Here is a 23,672-nt window from a genome sequence, read left to right as displayed (position 1 = left end):
AACCCGTTAGACGTCGGGACATGATCCTCAAAGTGGGCGAGGTCTTAATTTTGACACTTATGGATGTTTCTGTTGCGAGTGCATATTTAGGATTAGATGATGATGTGGACTAGTGCTACAGACTAGTATTTCAATTTATGAGCCTCTAGAAACCGTAATTTTTTTTAGAAATAAAATAAAACATTTTTAAACATTTAAACACAACTTCCTCGAAAAAAGCAGCTCAAAATTTAAAAACGATAAGAGTACAATACAATCTGATAAAAGATTCAAAAAGTTCACAGAACCAAAAACTTGTAAATCATTTTATCACTGCAAATTTTGAAATTTCTTTCTTTCGAAAAGTTCCCGTTTTTAACACCTTTTAAGAAACCAAACAGTTGCAAGACCACAATGTGAAACTATAGAAACACAGGATGTATTGCAAGCTTACCTGAATTGATAAACTGGAGCGGCAGACATCTACCGGGTTTCTTCATAAATTTGATTTACAACGCAAAAACCGCTAAATGTAGGGCGCTAATATAAAAAATTAATATGAATGGAATTTGTTCAATATCTTCAATATAATGAAGTAAACATGTATCTAGAATATTTTCAAAAATAATAGTCACTGACTTAAAACGTTTTTGATACAGAACAATTTTTTTAAGTGTTGTTTCAAAATGTTGATATTTTTTACAGAAATGAAATTGAAAATACAGTAAGATGGGTAAACAACTAAATAAACAACATTGTTTAGAGTGCTAAATTCAGTTCCAGATACAGTAATTTTTTTTTCTGAAAAATCAAATTCAACTCGGCTGTTGCATTTTCGATAATATGGTACTAATTTCACTTATCAAGTTAAATTAACTATACATCCTTAAAATGAATGTTTCCACATTTAGAAAGTGGATTTTAATTCGAAATATTGGGAATTGAGCAGAGTGTAGAAATACCACGGTTTAAAATTTGCCAACTTTATGGAGTTTCTGACGCAGTTGATTTATTTTTAGAAAATCAGTTTTTCAGTTTAGTTTAAGGGGTTTGGTGTAAATTCGTTTTATTTCGCCGTAGAGGATTATTCAAAAACTTTTAAAAAGGTGCTTCTCAAACCAAATCGGAGGCTTTTTAAAAACGGTCACCAAACTTAATAATTACAACGTTTCGAAATTTCCAGTATTAATTGAACCTGAAACTGTAAAAAATTTACCTGAAACTGTGAATTCTGGACACTAACTTCAATTTAGTGGTAAAATTGAATACACTTAAAGGATGAACTAAGCATTTCAAAATTACTGTTACAGTACGACTATTTAAGTTTTGAACTTTCAGTTACTGTAGTCCATCCAAACTAGTAAATTTGATCCAAATAAAAACAATTTTAAATATCAAAGTCGACAGCCAAACAAAAAATTTACATATAAACGCGATTCTCCCCCAATTTTCAGCGAAAAAGTACATGACGCAAAACAATGTCCTTTTTCAAAAAGTCATGTGACACTGATTTGATCTACCAACTTGAGTCGATAGTCTTTAATCCTATTACTAACTTTTTGATGGTTTGATCTACATGGGCATGGAAGAACGAGACTTTTAAAAACTTGAGAACGGAAGAGATAATAGGAGAAAAAATATTGGTTTTTTGGTAGTGTTGACTTTGGTTTTTGGTAGGAATCAAGAAAAAGTGGAAGAAGAAGGAAAGAAGATTATGATGTGTGTGTTTATGGAAAAATTTGATATCAAAACTTATTTTAAAGAAAAGTGTTTTCCTGATCTGTAGAGGGAACATAAATATTTACTTAAAAGAATTAGCAAACGTGTGGCCAGTTTTATCAAACCACGGCCACGGCTTGAATTTCCTTTTTGACGTATTTTCCAGATATTTGCACATCTAGCAACGATTTTATGTTCTTTGAGTTCGTCTTCAAAGTTTGTTGAAACATTATTTTTTAATATGGAGGGTATTATACGGAAGCGAAGTACGGCCCTTATTTATTTTTCAGGAATACATAAGTTAACAATGTTTAAAAATTGATATATTGCATGACGAAAATAATTGAAACTTATGAAAATTTTAAGAAACAGTAAACTATTTTGACATAAATATCAAAACTACACCCGAAAGAAATGTTTCTACCTAATGATTATGTATTTGCTGATCAACTTACAAAATGTATGTAAAACGGTAGATTTTTAAAAACAAAAATTTTCCCCAAAAATTCAAAAACCTTTAAATATCGTATAAAAGCTATCGGAATCGCAACACTTCCGTTAGATCACACACACACACACGCTTCTCTTTGTTTGCACCGTGTATAGCAGATAAAGAGCATTACAGTAACCGGGGCAGGTGTGCTCACAGAGCACAACATTTCAATTTTTAGCAATTTACTTTCGTTAGCGCTAGTAATTGATCTGTGATGATCTTTTTTATGAGTAGAAAAGGGAATTTTATTTTTTTTTAATAATTGATTGTTGTAATTATTTGGCTTATTTATAAGAGTTGTCATAGCAAAATGAGTTTGAAGAAATTTTGAAAAAAACATGTTTTTCGCGCCCGACATTTGCCGGGTTCGACCACACCCCTATAAATGTCTGACACTGAAAAAGGAAATATTTCAAAATTCAATAATGTTTCTTTAAAATTTTAACTTATTATGTCACTTATGTGAAACATGAAAATGTCACTCTGCAAATGGAAAATTGATTCTTTCAATCAAAAAAGTGTGCTCAAGGTATGAGGATTATGCTCTGCATTGATGTCCGAAAATGGCTTCCTCTTATTTTAATTTTTGGAGGATTGACATTTATCTTTTTGGCTTAATCTGTGATTTATTTCAGAAAAAAAGTTTTCAAACGAGCGTTCAATTTCCAAGGTAACTGTTCTCATTTATGTTACTGGGAGGCAAAAGAAAAACAAAATCAACTAGTTGAAAGTTTGTCAGATTTAACGATATAGTGAAACAGTATATTTTGGAAAAAAATTAAGCCAATTTTTTAGACTGTATTGTTAGACGAAAAACTACCCAAAACTACCGAATTTCGTAATATGAGGTTTTGAAAATTTCTCAAAAGAAAGCGATGGCGGTTCGAAGTTCTGAAAAGGGCTTATTTTTTACGAAAATCATAGTTCTTGCCAACTTCTTGGTGTCGCACAGTCTAGTCCTCAATTTTTATTCAGTTATAACTTTTTAATGCAAATTTTGGTAAATTATTACAAGTTTATTCATGGATTTAACTACATTTTTGGTCAGTTTGATACAAGAATATTCTACTTTTTGTGCCGCACTGACCAAAAGTGTACCTATATCAACGAATAAACGTGTAATTAATTACCAAAATTTGCATTAAAATGTGATAATTTAATAAAAAACTGAGTACCAGACGCTGCAACGCCGAGAAGTTGACAAGAATTGTGATTTTAGCTGAAATTCAGCCCTTTTCAAAACTTTAAACCGCCATAACTATTTTTTGAGAATTTTTCAAAACGTCTCCTAACGAAATTCGGTAGTTTTGAACCATTTTGGGTCTAAACAACAAAAGCTCTCAGAACAAAGCACCGTAAAAATTGAAAAGGTTTACTTGATATTCTAATTCTGAAACTGAAAAAAAAAGTTAAAATGGAATTTTCTAGTTTTGCCGAATTGAAGCACGGTTTTTAATGTGGGAACATTATATTTTTAAAAGCAAGGTTAAAAAGTAGTTTTCTACAAAAATACAGTAACTAAAACTAAAAGGTGCTCAATCCTTGGACAGAAACGAAAATAAAAATAATAGCAACGCATCAAACATTGAACAACTTGATGAAACAGAGGAAAATTTTGAAATATATTAATGCAAATTTTTTAAATGTTAAATTAAAATTTTGAAAACCGTGTGCCCCAGAACATTGTTGCAGCCAATTTTCAGTTTTCAAAGTTCCAATACAAAAATCGAAAGACCAGCTAATTTCCAGTTTTGAAATGTCGGTTGAAATAGTGCAAACGAATGCTTATTCAAAAGACTATTGCTCATTTTCGTGTATCTAGGTTGAACGAAACTTGATCTTTTCCCCCCACAAGAATGTCCTTTCCCGTAAACATTCCGATCTTTCCCGTTTCAACTTCAAATCAATGCTCTCAAGTATTTGTTCATTCTGTGACGATATTCAATACATCAGCATTGCTAAGCAAAAACTATGTTTCACATTGGGGATAATTTTCGAGTAGAATTTGGGACTTTGCTTCGTCAATGGGTAACAACTCAATTCTCGAAATATCTGCATCAAAAGAGGAGATTTTAAATTATAGAAATTTGGTCAAAAATTTGTATGCAATTTTTCAATTTTTTTTTCTAAATTATTTTTATTGTCCGGTCAAATAAGTTTTCAACTTTTCTGCGTTTTACCGGTATACATAATATTTTTAAATCACTTTTGAATTTTTTCGGTTTTTTTATACTTAAATTTAAATTATCAAGTTCCTGTGAATTTCTTCTAATTTATCAAGTTTTCTGGATTTGATAATGACTGAAATTTTGTCTAGCAGTGTTGTGAAGTGAGCATTAAAATAAAAAGATTACTTATTTTCTCCGTAGATCAAAAGTAATTTGAAATTTTATTTGCAAACATTTGAAAAAATTGTGAAAATGTATAAGAATTCTGTACATAATTTTAACTTTCATATTCGAACATTTCAGTTTATTTTTTGAAAATTTAAATAAAATCCCAAACCAAATCAACGCAAGTCATAATCAAGAGACACCTAATGTAACTTTTAAATTAACACATTGAAACAGTGGGGAAATGTATTTCCAATCACTAATCACATGTCACCAAGCTAGCCGGTCACTTTTAAAAACTGGAAAAACTATCATTTTTAGATTCTGCTTGTCAAGTTTCATGTTTTTGAAAGTTTCTAAAAAAGAGAAAACAATCTTGAAATAATTTTTTTTTTTAATGTTTCAAAAACATTCATAAACTTTTACAATATTTCCTAATATTCGTTGCTTTTGCTTCTTTGCTTATCAATTAAACAAATCTAATGCAAACTTTAAATTAGAACCTTGAAACAGTGAATCATTTTTCCCAATCATTGGCATTCTACGGCCAGAAAAAAATATCATCTCAATTTTTTTCAGTGTTTCAAAACTTCTATAAACTTTCGCAAAGGTTCACCATTCTCAGTGCTCTTCTTTTTTCAATGAATGCAATTGATCTTTACAATACCAGTTAGCAAACCTGTTCATAATCCAACCAAAGATCAAACTAGACACTGCTGTGTGTCCCTATTGCCACCTCCGCGCAATGGTCCGCATACACTTATCTCCGCGTAGACACTGCGCAATGTTATACTATTTGTGTCTACCTATTCGCATAATAAGAAGAATGATCATTGCAATGATCACTATGGAATTGTAAATCAGAAATTTAATTTTGGGGATCTGGTGAATGGCAGAAAACGGTGCATCACAAGTTAAATCGTAAATTCGAAAATGCAGAAAAATATTGCATAGTGCTCTATTTTTGCTGAATTTCTGCACTTGATGCACAAAATTATTTTTTATCATAATGAAAGCAAGTAACAAACCAAACCACCGATAGAAAAAGTTTAAAATATGAACATTTCGAAACGGGATGAGCATATCTGATCATGAATGTTTTTGAAACCACAAAGAAAAATTTATGAATCACATGAAACTGTGTTTTTTTTTCAAAAAAATTTAAAACTAATCTAATAGTAATATTGAGCAATTTAAGCACTTTTTTAGTTGAGCATTTAAATTTTTTTAAAACAGAATTCATATGTTTCTGGATGCTTTCAAAAGCCCTTCAAGTTTTATTTTTCAAAAGTTCCTATCTTTGGATTTGCTTTAAACTTTCACAAACAGGACATAAGTTTAAGTTTTGTAAGTTACTCTGTTTTATCTCAAACTTTATTTTTCAATTACTTTTCCATTCTAACTTCTCAGTCTGAATTTTTTTTTTCAGACTTTTTTCTCCCAAGTTTATTTGTATTCTAGTAATGTAATTTTATGTGTTACTCTTCTCAACTCGCGGTTGTTTTTTTTAGAAAAAAAAATTGAATTTACAAAACAAATGGTTACTGTTTCTAAGCTATTATTAATTTATCACAATAACCAGCGCAATAGTTCTCTCTTTTCCTTTTCAATGTGTTACTTTTTTAAATTCAGGTTACTAGTTATTTTGGGAATTTGCTTTATAAAAAACCAAAAAATTCAAAATTTTTAACGATTTCAAGAATGGGTCAAAGTTATCACAATTCGTGTTGCAAACATTCTCATCTTAAATTTTCAAATTTTTTGAATAAAAGTGTTATCCTTTTTGGAGTATTTGAAATGTTATACTTTTTCAAGTTGTTACTAAAAGTATTGTACAGCATTTTTTGAGAATTGATTTTGGCAAGATAAACTTTATAATAAAAATTCACAAATGAAAAACTATTTATGTTTTAATAGAGATAAGTTACAGTTTCAAACCCTTGATATTCGAAAAAAAATCCACTAAAAAATGTTTCTTTTTCAAAAATATATTTTCAAAAACTTGCAAACATTTAAAAGTAAAAAGTACAATTCAAAACAGTCCCACGTCTCCACCACTTTCCGATCTTAATCTCAAAATCTCTTGACCTTCAAAGTTCACATACCCACATTCTTTTCTTCCTTCCCGTATGCATATAATTTCCCCCTTCAAAAGCTATCCAAAAATAAAAAATCAAAGCCATTAAATATTACATGCAGTCAGCAGCCACCCGACCAGCTGATGTGGAATTTCGGATAGAAGTAAATAATTTTTGGAAGAGCGGGGTCTAAGAGATCAGAATAGAATTATTTTGGTATGCCCTAGTGTGTGATGATAAACGTGTTTATCTAGGGAAAAGATAATATTACGATTGGAAAAAAAGAGATCTAGAAGATTTTGGATTGATTGACCAATGAAAATCTTTTTTTTAACTTGATAGGGGCAGGGAACTAAATTTTAATTCGAAACTACAAGTGGTTGTAAATTAATTGTAAATTAAAAATGTTAACTGTATAAAACAACAAAATGAAACAGTGGAATTTTATTTTTGAAAACATGAACTGAAATAATTTCTTGTGAAGTTATAATAAAACTAAAGTTTCTTGCAAGTTTTAAACACATATTTGAAACACACCGGACATTTATTTTTTATTTTTCTTTTTACTCTCGGTGTGTAAAAAATTTCCAGCGCCCGACAATTAAGGGGTTTGTTGTCGGGTGCAATTTTTCACTAAACAATGTTTCATCTAAGTTTTATATAAGGCAACTGATACATAAAAATTGTTTTGTAGTTCAATTTCATTGTTTTCTTGTTTTAATGTATCGCTTGAGTCCAAGCTTAAGACACATTTTAATAAGAAAATGACGCAATTAGGTTTGGAACCTACTAATTTTGATACTATTCTTTCCGTAATGTAGCTGTAACATTTTATCAGTGATGATTTTAGTTCGAATGACAAATTTGTCATTTCCTACTTATCAGACTATTGAAACAATGTTGGAAATAACTTTTGGAAGACAAATTTGGGGACAAGAACTAATTATAACACTTATTTTGAAAAGTTAAAAAGAAAAATGTTGTCTGGTTATTTTTGAATTGTGTGATTAGAAATGCATTGAACGAGAAGATTAAAAATATACAGAATTAGCGAAAATTTAATAAGAACATGAAAGTGTAAATTTTCAAAATTAAAAGAAAAACCGAAAGTGAAACTAATACAGTGACAATATTGTGAAAAAAGTAATTTTTAGAAACAAAGTGTCTAAAATTTAAAAAAAAATCCTAAAGCTCCTATTTCCATTATGGACTTCTTCAGGTATCAAAAGGACACCATCATTTTGCGAACTTCCTGAGAATTCGGATTTCGAAGATATTTTTTGGAAAACTCTATAGAATCAAAAACCTACTAAAAATTAACGTAATCATTACAAATTTCACAAGAACAAGAAACTGTGAATAAAAAAAATGAAATAAATAAAAACATAACTTTAGAGCATTTTTCACAAAATCTAGCTTAATGATATTGTGAGAAAATTGCAAATAGGTGAACCAATCATTGCAAATTTTATAAAAACATGAAATGGTATATGTTTTTATTTATTTATTTATATGCGATATATGAGAGACTGAGATCTAGAAAAAATGTTTGTATTATAATAATAATTGCAGAACTTCAGAACTTTCTTACGACCAAAGTCAATCATTAAGTTTATTTTAAGTCAAAATGAACACTGAAAATGTACATATTTCCGACTAACAGTATTCTGGAATTTTTCAAAATCTTTGCCTAAATTTTTTATTAATGAAATCACAACAATTGAAATAAGTGTACATCACGTGTATAATTATCACGAATAAAATTAGAACATGAAACTGTAATTTTTTGGCAAATTAAATTCCAGAATTTTAAATTTCCAAATTAATTTTTTTTTGACTAAATAAAAATGGTCATACTTTGGAATGCCAGTATTCTGGGATTTTTAAAAATCACATTTCAGATAAAAAGTTTTGAACGTTTAAAATATTCAATTTGCAGAGTCATTGTTTCGATTTGCACTTTTTTCATAAAACGCACAACTTTCAATCATCAATTAAAAATTAAAGGAATCCTTATAGCTTTAATGAAAACAAGAAAATGTAAATTTTCAACAAAAACTTCAGAAATTTAGAATTGTTTCCTAATTCGAAACTAGTGCACATATAACGGAAAACTAATTGTTCTAAAAATTATACAAAATTTCAATTACTAAAATCTCTAAAAATACATGTTAAAGTTCACCACGAGATACTCAAAGTTTACCAAGCGTACTAAAAGCAAACGCAATCATATCAAATTTCATAAAAACAAGAAACTGTAAACTTTTGAAAAAATGAAACAGAATTTTAGAATTTTTTTACGAGTCAGAATTAAGCTCAACAGTAACGATATTGTGAGAAAACATATTTTTCTAGGAAAGAGTACCTTTTCAAGTATCAAAACTGCTCAATTAATAAAAGTTCTAGAAATTTCAGCTTTCGGAAATTGTTAGAATATTTTAAATCTGAAAAATTTATGTTTTTTCCACGTGGAACAGTCCAACTAAAAATGAGCATGATTGTTAAAAATTTAACAAAAACATGAAACTGTATATTTTTTAATGAAAATTGCAGAACAAAATTTTCCGTTCAAAATTAATAATCGAGTCAAATTTGAGTACAGCAGAGACAGTGAAAATGCACAGCTTTCAAAATTACAGTATTCTTGAGTTTTTCTGGAATCATCTGAAGAAGACAGATTTTCAAGCTTTCTCAATTTAGAGTATTCAAAGTCAGAGATATAGAGGAATTGAAAGAAAATAATCATCACAACTTTAAAGAGATCTAGAAACTGTAAATTTTTGACAAAAGCGTCAGAATTTTAGACATTTTTTTTCAGAACCAATATCGATTCACATATAACGAAAAACTAATTGTTCTATGATAGATTTAAAAAATTGGAATTGTTTGCATGACTAAAAACTCTAAAAAGTGCACGTATTTTTTCATTTGTCTGTTGGTAGTTTTTGGCCAATTTAAATCACTGCTCAACTAAAAATCAATGAATTATCGGATATTTAATTAGAACAAGAAACTGTTAATTTTCACAGAAAAAAAAACGCAGAAATTCATAATATTTTTTTTTTTGAATTTAGAACTAAGCTGAACATTAACAATATGCCGGGAATTCTATTGTTCTAGAAAATTACACAAAAGTTCAAATACAAAAAATCTAAAACTTCTTAAAATATCAAATAATCTTCATCACTTTTTAAACTTTCAGAAATTTCGTGTTTTGGATTTTTTTTGGAATATTTTACAGAAGGGCACTAAAAACTTTACAAATGTTATAAAATAAATGTTTTTTTTTTCAAATTGGAAGTTGATTCTGGCAAAGTTACAAACCGAAATCACTAAAACTGAACGGAATCCCTGTAAATTTAATAAAAACATGAAACAGTATATTATCGCAAAAAATTGCAAAGTACATATTTTACTCATTTTTCAATTTAAAATTAAACTCTAGATAAGCAATACAGCTATGAATATTCATTAAAGTTCACAGCGAACTTCTCCAAATATCAAAAGATCACTGTTACACCCCCTGTCAACTAATAGTACCAAAGGTCGTTATTTTATCACCCACCACTATCACTATGCTCTGTCTACACACCCTTTCGCATCGAAATGTCAAACATCGGCCGCAGGGTAATTACAAACTATTTGTACCCAATCGAAAATCAAACAACCAAAATTTTATCATCACTTTTTCCCCTTTTGCTACAGTACCCACTTTCCGCTATTCGCTGAATGTATAAACTCCATTGTGTGATAAAACAGTGAAGAAAAAAGTTTACCTCGTGTGTGTGTGTGTGGGGGTAATCAAAGTCATATCAAAGTTCATGAGATCAAACCACCAAAATTTATTCGCCCCTTTTCGTCTTTGCTGGTCTTCTTGTACAATAAAGAGGAGAGCGAACAGAAAATGATGACGTCAGCAGGGTAGTTGGAACAATAAACAGTCGGAAAAGTGATGTGAGATCAACTTTTGAATGTGGGAATTTGGAGAAGAGGGACCATGGACTAGATTTTTTGCAGATAATTAGAAAATATGTTAAATTTAGAATAAGAACTTCGACATCACAATTAGCTCATTTGCTATGAAACACATTTATTTGAAAGTAGCCATAAATAAACAAGCTATTTCAAAATGTAATGGTCTCTGGAAATGTGAAATTTCTTAAAGTATGACGTCACATACATTTTTGTTCAAGTTGGCACTTTTTCAAAAACTTAACCGAAATAATTAAGCTATTCAAAAAACATGCATTACAATTACTCAACATGGGATTATACACGCTGAAATTATATAAACTTTTTGAAACGGTAAGTTTTTTGTTTCAATGTCAACTTTTTTTTTGCGGTTTCGACATAGAATCAAAAATCTAATTTTTAGAAATCAATAATTCTAGTATGAAAATAATAGGAAAGGAAATAATCGCCATTTGAAATTTTTGAAATTGGGTTTTGTGCCGAATTTCTACTAAAATTAATGTTTCTACACAATTTTATATAAAAAATGTATTTTCAAATGTATTTATCCTAGTCTATAAAAGCCATATGAAAGCTGCAAAAATGACAAAATTACTGTAGAATTTTCAAATTTTTAAGCAGAAAACACCGTAAATCTAGTTTTTCATTAATGGTGGAGAAGTAAATCGAAAAATGATTTTTCAACATTTTCCAGCGTAAAAGAAGTTCGAGATAGACGCTTGTAATTGCTAATTTATGAACAAGTTGAAACATTAAAAACAATGAAAAAATTGACTGAATATTAAGTACGATTAATATCTTCCTGTAACAACATAATACGTCTGAAAGTTTGAATTACCAAAATTATGCTTCAGAAAAAAAAACCAACGGCTTCCTAGAAAAATAATTAAACCCGCGTATCTATAGCTAATGAAAAAAATACTTTCAAATTCGAAAATTGAAATTCGAATAATATTGACATGTAGAAACAGTTGAAGAACATTTCGTTTTGAAGTAACCCATAGAATGCAATATTTAGGAATCGTATGAATTTTGCAAATAAAGTTCTAGGTCTACTGGAACATTATTTCATTGTTACAGCTGAAATTAACATTCGGAAGTTAGTATAATTCCTAACTTGTAAGGCACATGGAATGCTAAAATACACGAAGCCCTGTTAATATGAATGTGTTGAAACAGTGGAATTAAACAATTCCATTAAAATATTTGAAACAATCAGAATTGCTAAAAACCTTCAGAGAAATATTCATTTAAATTTGTTTAAATCTGATACATTTCAAAAATTCAATCTAAACAACAGTTTTCAAATCCTTTTGTGCATTCCTATTTTAAGTTTATTAAATAATGCACGACTTCATTAGCTAGGACAATGTAAAACTTAGGGCTGCGTATACGACTTCTAATGTCAAAACTTACAAAAACTGTTCATATGAACATGTTGAAACATTTAAAAGTTTAAAATGACGTAGCAAAGAAGGAACATTTCTTCGAATTACTTGAAACACTCAGAAATGGAAAAATGTGAATCAATGAAGCGTCAACAATTGATCAACAATAATAAAGTGGAACTGAAAAATAAAATTTCAAAAAAATTGAATCGTTAGCGAGACTCCAATTCTAGGACAAAACAGTGTGTCTACTTATAAACTGGACGAAACAGCAAATAATACATTTTCACAAGCTCATGAGGCTTTTGAAGCTTTGAACTGAGCAAAATGACTTCTATAACTGCGAAGTTTCCAAAAATCCAGTATATCTGAACCTGTTGAAACATCTGCAAATTTTTTTGTGAATCGCCAGAAACATGCTCAATACTTTCAAATGAATGGAGCACTAAATAGTCTTGAAGTTGGTGTAACTTGTAGAAATTTGAAAAAATGGCAAACTGTCAGGAAAATCAATAAACCATTCTAAAAATTTGAAAAAAAAACAGTGAATATGAATTATCGTAATTACTGGAAAGTCGCAAGGAAATGTGCCCAATTTTCTGAATAGTGACATCTAGTGGTAAATAGCATAAGTTGATAAAATCTTAGAAATGAAATAATGTACGGCATAAAATGGTTAGGGCAGGTTTTTTGAGAAAACTAGAAAACAGATATTACTAAAAATATACGTAATCATTACAAATTCGATAAGAACATGAAACAGTTAATCTAAAATATTTTGAAACTCTGAAATTTATTGCTTGCTGAAATATTGAATTTAAAAATGACTAACTGAATTCTAAGACAAATCAGTGCCAACTTATAAACTTGGCAAAACAGCAAAATAATTTATCACTATTTTCAAAAAAAAAATTGTTCAACTCAACCTGCTGAAACATCTGCAGTTTTCAATGTGAATCGGTACGAACAGGTACCCAAAATTCAAATACATACATAATTGGAGCACTAAAAAAGTCGAAACATGCTCAAAAATGGTAGCAATATTGCCAGAATAATTAGTAATCCATATTAAAAATTCAAAGAAACAGAGAATTTAATTTTATGGAATTGTTTGAAAATCGCTTGCAATAAACACATTTATTTTATGGTTTTATAACAAAAGCTTGAAACAGAAAATTTTTTGAATGATTAAATTTATTTTATTGTTGTTCCAAAATACAATAATTTTTTGGAATACGAATAAAAATACAGGTTAGTTAAAAAATAATTTCCAAAAACTAATTGTTGCAAAATATGATTTCTGGCGCATCAACACAAACAAAACACAAACATTTTTTTGTGGTTTGCTTACCTAACTAGCTCATATCAAACAATTTTGCATAGTGCATCTCAAAACAATGCGGAAATTTGAGCCAATTTTTGTGCAAAACATTAAATTTCGAGAGATAACTATTTGTAAACATATTTTTTTTAGTTATGGAAGCAGGGAAACAGTGAAATTTTTGTTAGTTCAAAAAACAAAATTTTGCAGGTTCAACCAACATTTAAAACAGTGTTTAAAATTTTCATACATTACTCTTGAGTTTAGGCGTTTTTTAATTAAGTTGATTTTTTTTGTTTTTCGAAAACGGAAACAAGTTATAGTTTTCCAACAAGCGTTGAAATCAAGTGAGCAATAAAAACTGAGGAGCAAAACAAGAAAAAGCTCCACCCCCTCAAATCACAAAGCCTTGTTATTGTTTGTACTAGGGTATAGTTTATTAGCAACACAAAAGGAGCATAAGATCAAGATTCAAAACAGCAAAAAACATGATTTTTGAGAATAGCGGAGGCGGTGGAGCAGAGTACAGTTTAGTTGATTTTAGTGGAGTCAAATAAGTCGAAAAACGGAAGATAATATTTGCCAAAGATGTCGTCGAAAAATTGAACATCAAAAAATCGGGAAAAAATGCTTGAAATTTGAATAACACTATCAGGAACCTATTAATTTTATCAAAAAAATGAAATTATTGAAACAGTGATTTTTTTTTCTAAAAATCAAAAAAGAGATACCCCTTAATACCAACAGCGTTTTTTGTTCAAAACAGGAATTTTCAAAAAAGTTTTTCGAAAATTTCAAATAGCTTCTTATTGGTCAATGGGGAAAATATTTGAAATGAGGAACACAAACCTGAAAATATTGTCGACAACTTCGAAAAAGCTAACGACTACCTTGTGAAAACATCAATTTATATAAACTTATTGAAAATGTACCGTTTCTTAAAACTGTTTATCGAATATAAAAGTAAAGATGGAGAAAAATCAATATATTTTGCCGGAACATGCAAGAATGTCAAAACTAGATCGAATTTTAAGCGGGAAAATCAATATAATTCAGCCGTTTGAACTTCATATTGGGAAAAAATTACAGTTATATTTAAGCATTTTAGACTAATTTCTACCATTAAAAACCCCAGTTTTCTAATAAACCTAAGTAACATTTTAAAAAACCGTGCTCATAGAGCCTAAACTATTTTATTAAAGAGATGGTGAAACGGAAGAGATCGTGGTAAATCTAATGAAACTGAGTTGCATTGAACTCAGTTTACTAGAGTACCGAAATAGTAAAATACGAACTTGACCTCAAAACAGGTGGGACATTTGATAGATATCACCTTTTTGTCCACTGTTTCATTGAAAAAGTTATAAATAACACAGCTTGCCAGCAACCAAATACGTGAGCAAGTTCAAAGTTCAAAATATCAAACTTCACTTATCTGTGCTCTTCGTGAAAAGGAGTGTATTGCGAGTGGGAGAGAGTTGAACAGGATACACTATAGTTGACTTATGGGGGAGCAGAAAAGAGAATAAAGAATGTAAAAATGAATGAGCAGTGGGTACTGTACATACAAAGCTATGTTTAAGTAGTTTCTGAAACAAGAATTGTATTAAAATCACATTAAAAAATTTTACTGTACCAAATTGCACACTTCTGTGTTCCGTCTTTATTCAAACAAAATCCCTAAAATTTTGATATAAAATTTCCTGTTTCAGTGACTATATTTTGATTTGGATCTGTTACTTCCTCTGATAGGATAATAATAGGATGATAGGAGTTGTTTTAAGTGAATATTTTCCCAGAAAGGTAATTTTTATCAAACGAATTTCAAAATACATAAATTTAGGACAACTATGAAAAAACAAATACTATTTTACAGTGTTCATGTAACGGATAATGCATTATTTAAATGTTTAAATTATGAAATGAGAAAATTTTGTAAACATTTTTTTGTTTAAGCTCATAAATTGGAAAAAAAACTATGGTTCAGTGTGATGTCAAATTTCAAGGTTTTTAAAAACCTTTAAATTTCACATTTTCATTATCGGACAATTTTTTAGTGTTTAGAACGGAAATGATGACCATTAGTACTTTTCGTACAAAGACAGTGCAATAATTGTTCCTCGGCCATGCGGGAAAAAAATTATAGGGAAACATTGAAACAGTGAGAAAAATTTTTATAAGTTTTGCAGATGAATAATGCCAGGACAACAACAAAGTACTGTGAATTTGCACTCAAACCAATGGGTGCAAATTGAAACCACAGCGTAGTGGCATCGGGAAAATAAGTAAATATTTAAAACGAACTTGGAAAACACTTCCCATCGAGTTGAATGTACTGGGACAAAATTAAAAACAAAATTAATTAGGAACTGTTTAAAGCCTGCTTCATCAGATAGTTAAAACAGTGAAAATTTTAATGTCTACTGATATTCCAAAAATTGTAACTTTATTTTTGAGCAATTTTAACTTGCTTTCATTCATCATGTTCTAAATGTCTTTTTAAGAATAACTTGAGAATCTGAAATTTGAATGTTATGGGTAGAATTCAATGTTTGATTGATAAAGGTTTTGTTCTATAACAGTGCAATTGTCTTTTTTTAAAGAAAAATCAGCTTTTCACAGAGGTACTGATATTTGCATAAAATTTATTAGTTCTATACTTTTCTTCAAAAGTCTTGATTTGAACAGAATCAGAGCAGAATATTATTTTCTCCCATTTCCTCCAGTTTTCCGCAATGTTTATTTTTTATATTTTTAACGGGTTTTTATCATGAAAAGCGTCAAACATCCTGAGAAAATTGTAAAAAAACGTTTAAAGCTTCCGAAAGACAAAACATTACTAACAACATTGTTTGATCAACTTTACGATAAACTTAAAACATCACCCTATTTTTTTTCGAACACTTGTATTGAAAGCAGGCGTGAAGTTATAATATTACCAGCCGTGGACCGCACCTCCGGCGCGGCTCCCGACTTCTAGAGCTAAAAACTAATTTTTCTGAAACTACCGTAATCCTACAGTACTCCTACCGTACCACTATTGTACCACTACAGTACCCCGACTATATCCCTACACTAACCCAACTCACTATCCCTCCAGAAGCTAAAACTTTGCAGACTACAAAGACTACAAAGACTACAAACTATGGACAAACGGAATAAGCGCTTTATATATAGTAAATGATTGGTATTTATTGGTAATTATTATTTGGAACAAGTAAAAGTATAAAAATATTCTTTAAAATTAGAGCCTCCACCAAAAAAATCCTACACCTGCCTCCTGCCTACATTAATTCCTATTATGATTGAAGTCTCTGTTGATCACTTCCGAAGTTTGTAGACAGCTTGTGAAACTTGGACCAATATTGTTTGCTATTGAATTTTAAAAAATCAGCTGACAAATAACGAGAAATGTAACGGCAATGTAGCTGCTTCTAAATATTTATTAAACTTTTAAATCTATGTATATTAAACAAGGCGAGCATTAACAATTGCAAAAATATAATTCTTAAATAAGTTCTGTGACACAGAGATTTTTTTGAAATTTTTATCACGCAATTTTCTGCACTGAGAGTTATTTTGCAACTGTTTTTAACTATAATGCTTTGTTTTTTCACATTAAATTTAAAACTGTAAAATAAGCTACTGCTCAAACCAGAACAGTCTGGTGAATGCAACACAGAGACCAATGAGTTCAAATTTTGTGCCCAGACAAATGGAAAGCGATGGAAATTGAGACTTGTAGAGCAATGAAATAAAAGAGAACAAATATGGAAAATAGTATCTGTTTAAATAACAAGATAATAAAAGTAGCAGAATTCATAAACAAGTACATCAAATTGTGATTCGTTTCAGTGATCTATGTAAACAATATGATAGATCAGTTACACGAATAGCAATGATCATAGTGCTTGTGAGATTAATCAAACGGTAAAATTGAATTCTTATGGAGTTTTCTTTTCAAAGATTTATTTTATCGAAAGGCCTACCATGAACATTATAAGAAAAAGTGTAACATTTTTAATAACATCTTGAAACAGTTAAATTTGTAACAAACACACAGGTATTAACAAAAAAACTATTACAACATGATATGGATAAACTGAAACATTAATATTTTTGTTCATTGATATACCTTTTTTTAATCTAAGATTTAATTTCGAATGTTTAGTTTTTTTAACTTTAAAAATGGTTTTTGGTTCTATATTAATTTTCCATAAGCTTCATTTTAATTTAAAGAAACTATAACAAATACATTGAACTACTGCAAATTTTGAAAATATTCTATTATATAGTCCAATTATTTTAATATTTTATCAATTTTCATAGCCTGCTTCATCAAGTAGACAAAAATAAGAAAAATTTTAATGTCTACTAAAAATTCCCAGAGTTTTTGATTTTTTAATATTTTTTCTCTTTTCAGAGTCTGTTTTATCAAGTAGTGAAAACAGTAAAAAGTTTTAAGGTCAAAAAAACAAGGAATTTACCTTTATTTTTGCGGTGGTAGGTTCATGTTTTGCAGCAGCAGACATTTTCTGAGTTCCGCGACTTGTCATAGATTTAGGAATACTCGGGAAATGTCGGACGCTCTAAACTAGCAGTAGTACGTCACAAAGTTTGAATCAGTCCAATTTTTCGAATAATTTATCAATTTTCATAGCTTCATGCTTTATCAAGTAGACAAAACAGTGAAAAATTTTAGTTTCTACTGAAACTCCAATAAACATTTCTTTATTTTTGCGCAATTTTCAATTTTCACTTGCTTCATCATGTTTCAATAGTTTTTTTTTTAATTTTTCATTTTCGTCTAACATTTTTCAATTTTATTAGCTGTTGTATTGAACAAAAAGAAATTTGAAATTTGATGTCGGTTTCAAACTTTGTCAAAAAGGGTGGTAACCTCATGCAGCGGACATTTTTTGAGTTCCGCGACTTTACATAAAATTATGAATTGCCCGGGAGATGTCGGACTCTCTAAAAATTTTACTCGGGCGGTTTATTAAATTTACAAAAGTATTACAAAAAACCAGGAACCAAAAATGCCTGCTAAGTCAGCTATCATCACTTCAGTGACCAACAAAACACTCTAGGATAAGCTACAGTACTCTGAAAAAAATCCTCGCGAAAAGTTCAAAAGGTTCAAAAATTGTGTGACCTCCAATTTCCAATGTTTGCCTAGTTTTGCGCAGTTTCATATTAACAATTTCAATAGAAAAGACGAGTCAGTACATTCTACGTGTTTGTTTGTTTGTTTGTAGTGATGTATGCTGTGAAAATGGGCCCTCCTCATGTAATTTTAGTGATTCCGTGTTTTTCGTATAATCTGATGTTTCAAGTTTCTCTGATTCACCAAAACAAAGTTCGTGGGAGATCTTTGTATCCAAAAGTAGATGCTAGAAGCCCCGGAGTATTAAGTGACTAAAAAGACTTTTGGTATTTGATTTTTGAATGTTACGGAAAATAAACAGATATGACAAGTATATGAAACAGTGATTTTTTTTTCAGGTGTAAATTTTCATGGTACTTATGGGGTTTGTTCTCCCCAAAATGTTTTAAATTTCTAAAATTTCATTTTCCACTTTTCAAATTAAATTCTTACCAAGAAATTGTAGCTAAAACACAGTTCAGAATACGTTAAAGCCCTTTCAAACAAAATTCTAAAAGCTACAAAATTTCTTCAAAATTTCAAAATATTCCTGATTATTTTTGGAATATTTTGAGCATTTAATGTGTTTAATTTACCTACCAACTTTGCTGAAAAAAAAATCGGAGTGTACAAATGTTTTAAGTGTTTTCCACTGGTTCACTTTTCCCATTTATTTCGATTATTTCGAGATGATCATTTCAAATTTCATGTAGTTTGATAATTATTTTGATATCTAAATTATTGATTATCCTTCTTGATATCTTGTTCACCTTTTTTCCGACTTCTCACACTTTTCATGAATATTTTTGGCAAATCTATAGAGATATCGCAAAATTCACAAAAAATTTGTCTTAAATGCACAATCAACGGAATCCGCATAGAATAAAACAAATATCACAAGTATATGAAACGGTGATGGTTTTTTGCAGGTGAATATTTTCAATTTTGAATCGGAAAATTATCTTTTACCTATCAGTTTTATTTTTTTATTGATCAGACTGAAAACGATATTTAAAAAATAACAATAAGTAAAAAACCAAAAGTTTTATTCGGCATTTTTATTAATATAGCCTGAAATGAAATGCATGCCTGCCATGGTATTTGGCAATAAAGGAATATATTTTAAAAAAATGCAAATTGCCTAATAGGTACCAGGCAGACAAGGCAGTCAAAATCGTGTTATTAAATTTTTTAAATCAATTTTTAATTTGATTTTTGGTCTCATTTTAATTTTAGTTAATAAAACAGCTTATTATTTTTTCTGACAAACTTTGTGATGCGAGATTCCAAATTCGATGCAAAAAATGAGAAAGAAAAGTAAAAGAAAAAAGTTGATGTTTCATAATTTCTATAACATCTTTTTTTAAAAATTTTTTTAAAAGATTTGTACTGATTTTCAAGTTTTGAAAAACTAAATTTCAATTGGGAAAAAACTACTGTTACTCACGAGTAAAGTTCACAATATGTCAGAATTTACAGATTTGCTGAAACAGTTTTTTTTTGTTTTTTTTTAGTTAGTATTCAGCTTGTGTTCAGCTTGAAATCGGCACATCTTTATCTGATGAAAATTAGAATTTTATACTTTCCAGAAATCTTTCTGCGTAACCAAACAACACATCGATGGATGTTTTATGAGAGAAATGGACTAGAAATAGAAATTAAATAAATACATTTTTAGAAGTGAAATCGAATGGTAAAGTTTCACGGCAAGTTGTTGATTGAAAAAAAAACTGCTGAAAGAGTCAGAAACTGGATAGTTAAATGACTTCACGTAAATGTTATTTTCAGAAATTTTAAGAGAACATGCTTGCTAATGTTCAAAACACTGACTTTTGGAATACTTCCAACGTACTTTTGTAAACTGAATACCTTTGTTTTTAAATTTAGATTGTTAAATTCTATGAAGAAATATTAATAAGAACATGTTGAAACAGTAAAAGTTAGAAGTAATTAAAAATCTGTTTTAAAATAAATTCATCAGTCCGTCCGAATTTGAAGTGCAGACTTTAATTTAGCAGTAAACGTTTTGTATATTCAGTGAATACTACAACATTTTGCTTTTTTTTTTGCTGAAATTTCAAGCGATTCCCACTGTCAAAAAGAAAACCGGCTTCCTACTTCACTGGACATAGAAATAAGCTCAAAACGCAAAATTTGTAAAACATACATTCGAATTTATTCTCATTAAAAATATGAAAATCAGTGGCCTAATAATTTTACAGACTTTTGAAAACTTTAAAAATAATGCAAAACTTTCAAAACATTTTCAAGTTAGTGAGTAAAATTAGCAGTAAAAATGCTGATTAATTTGAATAGTTTGCTTACAACCTAATGATTGTCACAATTCACAAAGTATGTACTCATAGACCTTTTGAAACTGCAAACAATTTAAGATTGAGCATAAATAATAGTTTTTTGCTTTAAAATACTTGGGAAAGTCTGAAAATTATGACAAAGCATTCATTATTAACTAGCAGAAGTGCAAGGTTAGATATTAGTTAGCCACGATCACAGAATTCTACTTTTTTTAACACAATTAGTTGTAAAATGAGCATGTCATTTTATGAAGGTTGTGAAACAGTTTAGATTGTCAAAATTCCCTAGTACATGCTTATACACACTAGTTGAAACGGCTGGAAAATAAAAGTGAAATGTCTGAAAATGTTAACGAAACATCCAAAAATTTTCAAGGACAAATACAAGGCTACACAGCAGTTAGAGTCAATGATCAACATGAAAATGCATTTCTAGTTTGAATGATAAAAGCTTCGAAAATCAACGCGAATAGAAACAAATTCAGTTAGTTATTTTATAAATTTGGTGAAACAGAGATGAAAAGTATTTTCAATAACTAGAAAATCATGCAGAAAACTACAAATTTTAAAAAATACAAACAACTGTTTAATGATTAATTGCAAAAAATCAACATGCACCAACCATATTGCACAGATTTCAACAATATTTATGAAATGTTTGAAGCAGAACTTTCATTCTAGAAACTTTAAAAAAAACTTGCAGTCGTTGTATAATGTACTAAAAAGTTATCTGAACATCTGTTAACTTTTTTTGTACACTTAGCAGCCGGTGATTGCTATTTGAAATCCTGGCGATGGCAATTGAAATTTCAGAAAATTTAAAAAACATGCAAAAAATCGCCGATTATGTATAAATTTTGGCTGCTGAGTAAATAAGGAAATGTGTGAAACGTTTTCGAGAAATTATCAAGCAGATGTTTCAAAATGTTGGCAAAGTTGAAAAAAAAACCAATTCGAATAATAGTGCAATTGGTCCTCAAAATAATTTTGTCTGTTGACCACTAACATGTCGGCTGCTTAGTTCACAAAATAAAATATAAACAGTTTTTCAAATAACTTTTTAGCCCACCATACAAAGACTGAATTTTCTGAGTTTAAAGGATACACAAGCCTGTTTCAAAGACTTCGTAAATAAAATTTAAATTTGTTCTTGCCGCTAACACTTGTGCTAAACGAAATACTAAACTAATACTAAACGAATTTTTGTAAAACAAATATAATGTTTTTATTAAGATTTTGTGGTTCAGAGAGACATCAAATATCCTAGATGTATTTTGTTCACTCACATTGAAAGTCTAAATTCACAACACTGTTTTAAAATGTTTGTAAATTCTGAAAAATATACACAATATGACTAGAAAAACAAAATTTCACAAGAAAACATTGGTTTTTATCAAAATTTAAAACCAGGAGCCACACTGCCATTCATATTAGATGCCACAGTTTAACAAAAACTTGAAACAGTGAATTAAAAATTCTTAAATAACGCGAGTTGCGATAGTTTAAGAACTATTGGCTTTGAAAGTTCGTGGTGAAAGTTTTTCTTTTTTCGAAATACAAAAAAATTACTTGTTTGCTGATGAACTGCGCGAATTACCTTGAAACGTTTAGCGATATATCACAATAGTGGGAAAACTGTTTCAAAACATTTTTAAGTTTTGGGCGGTATTATTATTTTGTTCTTTTAATAATTTTTATAATCATTTAAAATTGTACTTTTGGGTTTTACAAATGCTTTTATTTTGGGGAATTTATGATTTCAGTTTTGTGGCAAAGATCTGAGAGGTTTCTAAAATAATGGAAAAAATATTCACTGGTAAATAACCCGAGGAACCCAGATTCACTGTCGATTTGATTATGACACCAAATTAAAAGGTATCCGAAACAGCGGATTTGAAAATATGTACTGAAACTTTCATAATTTTCCAGTATTCCATGCGCCAATATTCTCAGTGCATCATAAGATTTTTTTTTCAAGTTTTGTTTCAAAAATTTCAGTTTCAAAATCTCATTAAAAAAAGTTAAAGTCTGTCGTTGTCGATCTTGCGATCATTTGATTAAATTTTAAAGTTCTAAATTGCCATACATGTGTTTTCAACAACTTTTTTTTCCATAGTTATTGTTACTACCGTTCCAGTTATGCTATCATATTAAAAAGAGTTTGAAACAGTGGATAGAAAATACGAAAATTCAAAAATCTATTCAAAACATATTTATTATGTGAACTTGGAATAAATTGAGTTTTCAGATTTGAGAGTAGTTTTCAAAATGTTCATAAATGTGCCATCGATTCATAGAATCCAATTCTTTTTTTTTCAACCAGTTGTCAGAAACTTATTTGCAAATTTCATATTTTGAAAATTACTGTATCGTGTTTCGTAACTATGATAAATTTTCAATCAATTCACTATAAGTTCCTAGAACTCCGTCATTTTGTAAATAAACAGTCTGAAATAGTTTATTACAGATCCTAATTTAGAGTTTCAAATAAACAGATCCTTTAACAACGGTTCAAAAAGTAGGTTGACATTTGAAATTAAAATTTCAGTTTTTATTGAGTTTTTATTTTTTACTGCTTGATTCTATCCAAAAAATGTTTAAATGATGAAAATACAGAGCCAGATACCAAAAATCCTGCCTATTTTCGCGTGTCTTTGAAGTGAGTACATATACATTTCAAATAATTTTTAGACAGCTTGCATTCAAATTGATTTAAAAAACTTCAATGAATGCTGGATTTATTATTTTCTTTTAATACTCAAAATCTGAAACAGCACATTTTTCGGAAGCAAATCAAATTTTTCATTTACCAGTTTTGTTCAATAAAAAATATTAATTTGAAAAAAAAAACAATTCACGTTTCATATACTCTACTTGAAACCTATTGACGTGAACTTTTTAATCGAACGTTTTTTTTGCACATTTTCC

General features: G+C 29.3%; 126 non-coding genes across 126 annotated transcripts; 31 read left to right on the top strand and 95 right to left on the bottom strand.

Annotated features, from left to right (window-relative positions):
* Positions 1-88: 88 nt before the first annotated feature.
* 21ur-4574 lies at positions 89-109 on the bottom strand. The gene has a single exon (NR_060095.1).
* A 285-nt stretch (positions 110-394) lies between these two features.
* Positions 395-415, top strand: 21ur-5871. The gene has a single exon (NR_060094.1).
* Positions 416-570: 155 nt separating this feature from the next.
* On the bottom strand, positions 571-591 carry 21ur-3495. The gene has a single exon (NR_060093.1).
* A 108-nt stretch (positions 592-699) lies between these two features.
* On the bottom strand, positions 700-720 carry 21ur-7182. Its single transcript, NR_060092.1, has one exon.
* Positions 705-725, top strand: 21ur-9958. Its single transcript, NR_060091.1, has one exon.
* A 191-nt stretch (positions 726-916) lies between these two features.
* 21ur-5767 lies at positions 917-937 on the bottom strand. Its single transcript, NR_060090.1, has one exon.
* On the bottom strand, positions 918-938 carry 21ur-9387. The gene has a single exon (NR_060089.1).
* Positions 939-1,114: 176 nt separating this feature from the next.
* 21ur-15474 lies at positions 1,115-1,135 on the bottom strand. Its single transcript, NR_060088.1, has one exon.
* 21ur-381 lies at positions 1,118-1,138 on the bottom strand. Its single transcript, NR_060087.1, has one exon.
* 21ur-11004 lies at positions 1,119-1,139 on the bottom strand. Its single transcript, NR_060086.1, has one exon.
* A 187-nt stretch (positions 1,140-1,326) lies between these two features.
* Positions 1,327-1,347, top strand: 21ur-9165. Its single transcript, NR_060085.1, has one exon.
* Positions 1,348-1,858: 511 nt separating this feature from the next.
* 21ur-12464 lies at positions 1,859-1,879 on the bottom strand. Its single transcript, NR_060084.1, has one exon.
* 21ur-4172 lies at positions 1,862-1,882 on the bottom strand. Its single transcript, NR_060083.1, has one exon.
* Positions 1,883-2,104: 222 nt separating this feature from the next.
* On the bottom strand, positions 2,105-2,125 carry 21ur-1690. Its single transcript, NR_060082.1, has one exon.
* Positions 2,126-2,364: 239 nt separating this feature from the next.
* Positions 2,365-2,385, bottom strand: 21ur-15493. Its single transcript, NR_060081.1, has one exon.
* A 501-nt stretch (positions 2,386-2,886) lies between these two features.
* On the bottom strand, positions 2,887-2,907 carry 21ur-8803. Its single transcript, NR_060080.1, has one exon.
* Positions 2,908-3,523: 616 nt separating this feature from the next.
* 21ur-7332 lies at positions 3,524-3,544 on the bottom strand. Its single transcript, NR_060079.1, has one exon.
* Positions 3,545-3,728: 184 nt separating this feature from the next.
* Positions 3,729-3,749, bottom strand: 21ur-5962. Its single transcript, NR_060078.1, has one exon.
* 21ur-7529 lies at positions 3,730-3,750 on the bottom strand. The gene has a single exon (NR_060077.1).
* 21ur-9037 lies at positions 3,732-3,752 on the bottom strand. Its single transcript, NR_060076.1, has one exon.
* 21ur-10859 lies at positions 3,735-3,755 on the bottom strand. Its single transcript, NR_060075.1, has one exon.
* Positions 3,756-4,208: 453 nt separating this feature from the next.
* 21ur-4356 lies at positions 4,209-4,229 on the top strand. Its single transcript, NR_060074.1, has one exon.
* Positions 4,230-4,546: 317 nt separating this feature from the next.
* On the bottom strand, positions 4,547-4,567 carry 21ur-6171. Its single transcript, NR_060073.1, has one exon.
* On the bottom strand, positions 4,550-4,570 carry 21ur-11732. Its single transcript, NR_060072.1, has one exon.
* A 124-nt stretch (positions 4,571-4,694) lies between these two features.
* 21ur-2475 lies at positions 4,695-4,715 on the bottom strand. Its single transcript, NR_060071.1, has one exon.
* 21ur-9273 lies at positions 4,696-4,716 on the bottom strand. The gene has a single exon (NR_060070.1).
* A 249-nt stretch (positions 4,717-4,965) lies between these two features.
* On the top strand, positions 4,966-4,986 carry 21ur-14996. The gene has a single exon (NR_060069.1).
* 21ur-4815 lies at positions 4,969-4,989 on the bottom strand. Its single transcript, NR_060068.1, has one exon.
* 21ur-8865 lies at positions 4,970-4,990 on the top strand. Its single transcript, NR_060067.1, has one exon.
* 21ur-5036 lies at positions 4,973-4,993 on the bottom strand. Its single transcript, NR_060066.1, has one exon.
* Positions 4,994-5,149: 156 nt separating this feature from the next.
* 21ur-1138 lies at positions 5,150-5,170 on the top strand. The gene has a single exon (NR_060065.1).
* Positions 5,171-5,392: 222 nt separating this feature from the next.
* Positions 5,393-5,413, bottom strand: 21ur-8772. The gene has a single exon (NR_060064.1).
* On the bottom strand, positions 5,394-5,414 carry 21ur-14420. Its single transcript, NR_060063.1, has one exon.
* Positions 5,415-5,530: 116 nt separating this feature from the next.
* On the bottom strand, positions 5,531-5,551 carry 21ur-12688. The gene has a single exon (NR_131643.1).
* A 47-nt stretch (positions 5,552-5,598) lies between these two features.
* 21ur-5198 lies at positions 5,599-5,619 on the bottom strand. The gene has a single exon (NR_060062.1).
* Positions 5,620-6,114: 495 nt separating this feature from the next.
* On the top strand, positions 6,115-6,135 carry 21ur-12038. Its single transcript, NR_060061.1, has one exon.
* Positions 6,136-6,259: 124 nt separating this feature from the next.
* 21ur-14287 lies at positions 6,260-6,280 on the bottom strand. Its single transcript, NR_060060.1, has one exon.
* On the top strand, positions 6,262-6,282 carry 21ur-7338. The gene has a single exon (NR_060059.1).
* Positions 6,283-6,375: 93 nt separating this feature from the next.
* 21ur-6070 lies at positions 6,376-6,396 on the top strand. The gene has a single exon (NR_060058.1).
* Positions 6,377-6,397, top strand: 21ur-10678. The gene has a single exon (NR_060057.1).
* 21ur-13823 lies at positions 6,380-6,400 on the top strand. The gene has a single exon (NR_060056.1).
* Positions 6,401-6,968: 568 nt separating this feature from the next.
* 21ur-12799 lies at positions 6,969-6,989 on the bottom strand. Its single transcript, NR_060055.1, has one exon.
* 21ur-7463 lies at positions 6,973-6,993 on the bottom strand. Its single transcript, NR_060054.1, has one exon.
* A 77-nt stretch (positions 6,994-7,070) lies between these two features.
* 21ur-4012 lies at positions 7,071-7,091 on the bottom strand. Its single transcript, NR_060053.1, has one exon.
* A 123-nt stretch (positions 7,092-7,214) lies between these two features.
* 21ur-84 lies at positions 7,215-7,235 on the bottom strand. The gene has a single exon (NR_060052.1).
* A 54-nt stretch (positions 7,236-7,289) lies between these two features.
* On the top strand, positions 7,290-7,310 carry 21ur-6423. The gene has a single exon (NR_060051.1).
* A 122-nt stretch (positions 7,311-7,432) lies between these two features.
* On the bottom strand, positions 7,433-7,453 carry 21ur-11808. Its single transcript, NR_060050.1, has one exon.
* Positions 7,454-7,611: 158 nt separating this feature from the next.
* Positions 7,612-7,632, bottom strand: 21ur-12560. The gene has a single exon (NR_060049.1).
* On the bottom strand, positions 7,613-7,633 carry 21ur-3018. Its single transcript, NR_060048.1, has one exon.
* A 257-nt stretch (positions 7,634-7,890) lies between these two features.
* 21ur-6906 lies at positions 7,891-7,911 on the bottom strand. The gene has a single exon (NR_060047.1).
* A 660-nt stretch (positions 7,912-8,571) lies between these two features.
* Positions 8,572-8,592, bottom strand: 21ur-13234. The gene has a single exon (NR_060046.1).
* Positions 8,576-8,596, bottom strand: 21ur-3395. Its single transcript, NR_060045.1, has one exon.
* A 196-nt stretch (positions 8,597-8,792) lies between these two features.
* Positions 8,793-8,813, bottom strand: 21ur-3221. The gene has a single exon (NR_060044.1).
* A 250-nt stretch (positions 8,814-9,063) lies between these two features.
* On the bottom strand, positions 9,064-9,084 carry 21ur-3863. Its single transcript, NR_060043.1, has one exon.
* On the bottom strand, positions 9,068-9,088 carry 21ur-13053. Its single transcript, NR_060042.1, has one exon.
* Positions 9,089-9,308: 220 nt separating this feature from the next.
* 21ur-13371 lies at positions 9,309-9,329 on the bottom strand. Its single transcript, NR_060041.1, has one exon.
* Positions 9,310-9,330, bottom strand: 21ur-5791. The gene has a single exon (NR_060040.1).
* A 220-nt stretch (positions 9,331-9,550) lies between these two features.
* Positions 9,551-9,571, bottom strand: 21ur-13256. The gene has a single exon (NR_060039.1).
* On the bottom strand, positions 9,552-9,572 carry 21ur-6356. The gene has a single exon (NR_060038.1).
* Positions 9,573-9,910: 338 nt separating this feature from the next.
* Positions 9,911-9,931, bottom strand: 21ur-12748. The gene has a single exon (NR_060037.1).
* 21ur-865 lies at positions 9,914-9,934 on the bottom strand. Its single transcript, NR_060036.1, has one exon.
* Positions 9,935-10,842: 908 nt separating this feature from the next.
* Positions 10,843-10,863, bottom strand: 21ur-6848. The gene has a single exon (NR_060035.1).
* A 124-nt stretch (positions 10,864-10,987) lies between these two features.
* On the top strand, positions 10,988-11,008 carry 21ur-6072. The gene has a single exon (NR_060034.1).
* Positions 10,989-11,009, top strand: 21ur-13331. The gene has a single exon (NR_060033.1).
* Positions 11,010-11,118: 109 nt separating this feature from the next.
* 21ur-8209 lies at positions 11,119-11,139 on the top strand. Its single transcript, NR_060032.1, has one exon.
* A 547-nt stretch (positions 11,140-11,686) lies between these two features.
* On the bottom strand, positions 11,687-11,707 carry 21ur-3750. The gene has a single exon (NR_060031.1).
* A 248-nt stretch (positions 11,708-11,955) lies between these two features.
* 21ur-747 lies at positions 11,956-11,976 on the bottom strand. The gene has a single exon (NR_060030.1).
* A 106-nt stretch (positions 11,977-12,082) lies between these two features.
* On the bottom strand, positions 12,083-12,103 carry 21ur-10680. Its single transcript, NR_060029.1, has one exon.
* A 64-nt stretch (positions 12,104-12,167) lies between these two features.
* Positions 12,168-12,188, bottom strand: 21ur-4443. The gene has a single exon (NR_060028.1).
* 21ur-6289 lies at positions 12,169-12,189 on the bottom strand. The gene has a single exon (NR_060027.1).
* Positions 12,190-12,280: 91 nt separating this feature from the next.
* Positions 12,281-12,301, bottom strand: 21ur-9927. The gene has a single exon (NR_060026.1).
* On the bottom strand, positions 12,282-12,302 carry 21ur-5068. Its single transcript, NR_060025.1, has one exon.
* Positions 12,303-12,657: 355 nt separating this feature from the next.
* Positions 12,658-12,678, bottom strand: 21ur-10798. Its single transcript, NR_060024.1, has one exon.
* A 94-nt stretch (positions 12,679-12,772) lies between these two features.
* 21ur-10073 lies at positions 12,773-12,793 on the bottom strand. The gene has a single exon (NR_060023.1).
* A 191-nt stretch (positions 12,794-12,984) lies between these two features.
* 21ur-10415 lies at positions 12,985-13,005 on the bottom strand. Its single transcript, NR_060022.1, has one exon.
* A 63-nt stretch (positions 13,006-13,068) lies between these two features.
* On the bottom strand, positions 13,069-13,089 carry 21ur-3896. The gene has a single exon (NR_060021.1).
* 21ur-14227 lies at positions 13,070-13,090 on the bottom strand. The gene has a single exon (NR_060020.1).
* A 299-nt stretch (positions 13,091-13,389) lies between these two features.
* 21ur-8689 lies at positions 13,390-13,410 on the bottom strand. The gene has a single exon (NR_060019.1).
* On the bottom strand, positions 13,391-13,411 carry 21ur-10071. Its single transcript, NR_060018.1, has one exon.
* Positions 13,412-13,535: 124 nt separating this feature from the next.
* On the top strand, positions 13,536-13,556 carry 21ur-9346. Its single transcript, NR_060017.1, has one exon.
* On the top strand, positions 13,539-13,559 carry 21ur-13308. The gene has a single exon (NR_060016.1).
* A 354-nt stretch (positions 13,560-13,913) lies between these two features.
* On the bottom strand, positions 13,914-13,934 carry 21ur-3243. The gene has a single exon (NR_060015.1).
* Positions 13,935-14,144: 210 nt separating this feature from the next.
* 21ur-2131 lies at positions 14,145-14,165 on the bottom strand. Its single transcript, NR_060014.1, has one exon.
* Positions 14,166-14,498: 333 nt separating this feature from the next.
* Positions 14,499-14,519, bottom strand: 21ur-9702. The gene has a single exon (NR_060013.1).
* Positions 14,520-14,813: 294 nt separating this feature from the next.
* On the bottom strand, positions 14,814-14,834 carry 21ur-3456. Its single transcript, NR_060012.1, has one exon.
* Positions 14,835-15,032: 198 nt separating this feature from the next.
* 21ur-4349 lies at positions 15,033-15,053 on the top strand. Its single transcript, NR_060011.1, has one exon.
* Positions 15,054-15,193: 140 nt separating this feature from the next.
* On the top strand, positions 15,194-15,214 carry 21ur-3364. Its single transcript, NR_060010.1, has one exon.
* Positions 15,215-15,375: 161 nt separating this feature from the next.
* On the bottom strand, positions 15,376-15,396 carry 21ur-11478. Its single transcript, NR_060009.1, has one exon.
* Positions 15,379-15,399, bottom strand: 21ur-13710. Its single transcript, NR_060008.1, has one exon.
* A 221-nt stretch (positions 15,400-15,620) lies between these two features.
* Positions 15,621-15,641, bottom strand: 21ur-8329. Its single transcript, NR_060007.1, has one exon.
* A 69-nt stretch (positions 15,642-15,710) lies between these two features.
* On the top strand, positions 15,711-15,731 carry 21ur-7924. Its single transcript, NR_060006.1, has one exon.
* A 367-nt stretch (positions 15,732-16,098) lies between these two features.
* On the bottom strand, positions 16,099-16,119 carry 21ur-7846. The gene has a single exon (NR_060005.1).
* A 627-nt stretch (positions 16,120-16,746) lies between these two features.
* Positions 16,747-16,767, bottom strand: 21ur-3475. Its single transcript, NR_060004.1, has one exon.
* Positions 16,768-16,847: 80 nt separating this feature from the next.
* Positions 16,848-16,868, bottom strand: 21ur-12880. Its single transcript, NR_060003.1, has one exon.
* Positions 16,869-17,256: 388 nt separating this feature from the next.
* Positions 17,257-17,277, bottom strand: 21ur-4341. The gene has a single exon (NR_060002.1).
* Positions 17,278-17,328: 51 nt separating this feature from the next.
* On the bottom strand, positions 17,329-17,349 carry 21ur-7025. Its single transcript, NR_060001.1, has one exon.
* Positions 17,350-17,658: 309 nt separating this feature from the next.
* On the top strand, positions 17,659-17,679 carry 21ur-9204. The gene has a single exon (NR_060000.1).
* Positions 17,667-17,687, bottom strand: 21ur-2005. The gene has a single exon (NR_059999.1).
* A 214-nt stretch (positions 17,688-17,901) lies between these two features.
* On the bottom strand, positions 17,902-17,922 carry 21ur-2717. The gene has a single exon (NR_059998.1).
* Positions 17,905-17,925, bottom strand: 21ur-9683. The gene has a single exon (NR_059997.1).
* 21ur-11479 lies at positions 17,906-17,926 on the bottom strand. The gene has a single exon (NR_059996.1).
* Positions 17,927-17,934: 8 nt separating this feature from the next.
* 21ur-15526 lies at positions 17,935-17,955 on the bottom strand. Its single transcript, NR_059995.1, has one exon.
* A 37-nt stretch (positions 17,956-17,992) lies between these two features.
* On the top strand, positions 17,993-18,013 carry 21ur-12295. Its single transcript, NR_059994.1, has one exon.
* Positions 18,014-18,097: 84 nt separating this feature from the next.
* Positions 18,098-18,118, top strand: 21ur-11317. Its single transcript, NR_059993.1, has one exon.
* A 396-nt stretch (positions 18,119-18,514) lies between these two features.
* On the top strand, positions 18,515-18,535 carry 21ur-1509. Its single transcript, NR_059992.1, has one exon.
* A 591-nt stretch (positions 18,536-19,126) lies between these two features.
* Positions 19,127-19,147, top strand: 21ur-958. The gene has a single exon (NR_059991.1).
* Positions 19,148-19,274: 127 nt separating this feature from the next.
* On the bottom strand, positions 19,275-19,295 carry 21ur-1044. Its single transcript, NR_059990.1, has one exon.
* A 562-nt stretch (positions 19,296-19,857) lies between these two features.
* 21ur-146 lies at positions 19,858-19,878 on the bottom strand. The gene has a single exon (NR_059989.1).
* A 418-nt stretch (positions 19,879-20,296) lies between these two features.
* On the bottom strand, positions 20,297-20,317 carry 21ur-5806. Its single transcript, NR_059988.1, has one exon.
* A 422-nt stretch (positions 20,318-20,739) lies between these two features.
* Positions 20,740-20,760, bottom strand: 21ur-12450. Its single transcript, NR_059987.1, has one exon.
* Positions 20,744-20,764, bottom strand: 21ur-3415. Its single transcript, NR_059986.1, has one exon.
* A 180-nt stretch (positions 20,765-20,944) lies between these two features.
* Positions 20,945-20,965, bottom strand: 21ur-5492. The gene has a single exon (NR_059985.1).
* Positions 20,966-20,995: 30 nt separating this feature from the next.
* Positions 20,996-21,016, bottom strand: 21ur-1473. The gene has a single exon (NR_059984.1).
* A 176-nt stretch (positions 21,017-21,192) lies between these two features.
* Positions 21,193-21,213, bottom strand: 21ur-6168. Its single transcript, NR_059983.1, has one exon.
* A 130-nt stretch (positions 21,214-21,343) lies between these two features.
* 21ur-3713 lies at positions 21,344-21,364 on the bottom strand. The gene has a single exon (NR_059982.1).
* 21ur-1907 lies at positions 21,345-21,365 on the bottom strand. Its single transcript, NR_059981.1, has one exon.
* A 337-nt stretch (positions 21,366-21,702) lies between these two features.
* On the top strand, positions 21,703-21,723 carry 21ur-800. The gene has a single exon (NR_059980.1).
* 21ur-2476 lies at positions 21,706-21,726 on the top strand. Its single transcript, NR_059979.1, has one exon.
* A 175-nt stretch (positions 21,727-21,901) lies between these two features.
* Positions 21,902-21,922, top strand: 21ur-2465. Its single transcript, NR_059978.1, has one exon.
* Positions 21,923-22,141: 219 nt separating this feature from the next.
* 21ur-7292 lies at positions 22,142-22,162 on the bottom strand. Its single transcript, NR_059977.1, has one exon.
* Positions 22,163-22,566: 404 nt separating this feature from the next.
* Positions 22,567-22,587, bottom strand: 21ur-368. The gene has a single exon (NR_059976.1).
* Positions 22,588-22,785: 198 nt separating this feature from the next.
* On the top strand, positions 22,786-22,806 carry 21ur-6800. Its single transcript, NR_059975.1, has one exon.
* A 42-nt stretch (positions 22,807-22,848) lies between these two features.
* 21ur-489 lies at positions 22,849-22,869 on the bottom strand. The gene has a single exon (NR_059974.1).
* Positions 22,870-23,452: 583 nt separating this feature from the next.
* Positions 23,453-23,473, bottom strand: 21ur-4487. Its single transcript, NR_059973.1, has one exon.
* A 72-nt stretch (positions 23,474-23,545) lies between these two features.
* On the bottom strand, positions 23,546-23,566 carry 21ur-2961. Its single transcript, NR_059972.1, has one exon.
* Positions 23,567-23,646: 80 nt separating this feature from the next.
* 21ur-3064 lies at positions 23,647-23,667 on the top strand. Its single transcript, NR_059971.1, has one exon.
* Positions 23,668-23,672: the final 5 nt, after the last annotated feature.

Source organism: Caenorhabditis elegans, chromosome IV (assembly GCF_000002985.6).
Source record: "Caenorhabditis elegans chromosome IV".
NCBI lineage: Eukaryota > Metazoa > Nematoda > Chromadorea > Rhabditida > Rhabditidae > Caenorhabditis > Caenorhabditis elegans.
The sequence above is the reverse complement of the archived record's forward strand: the minus strand, read 5'-3'. Positions and strand labels throughout refer to the sequence as shown.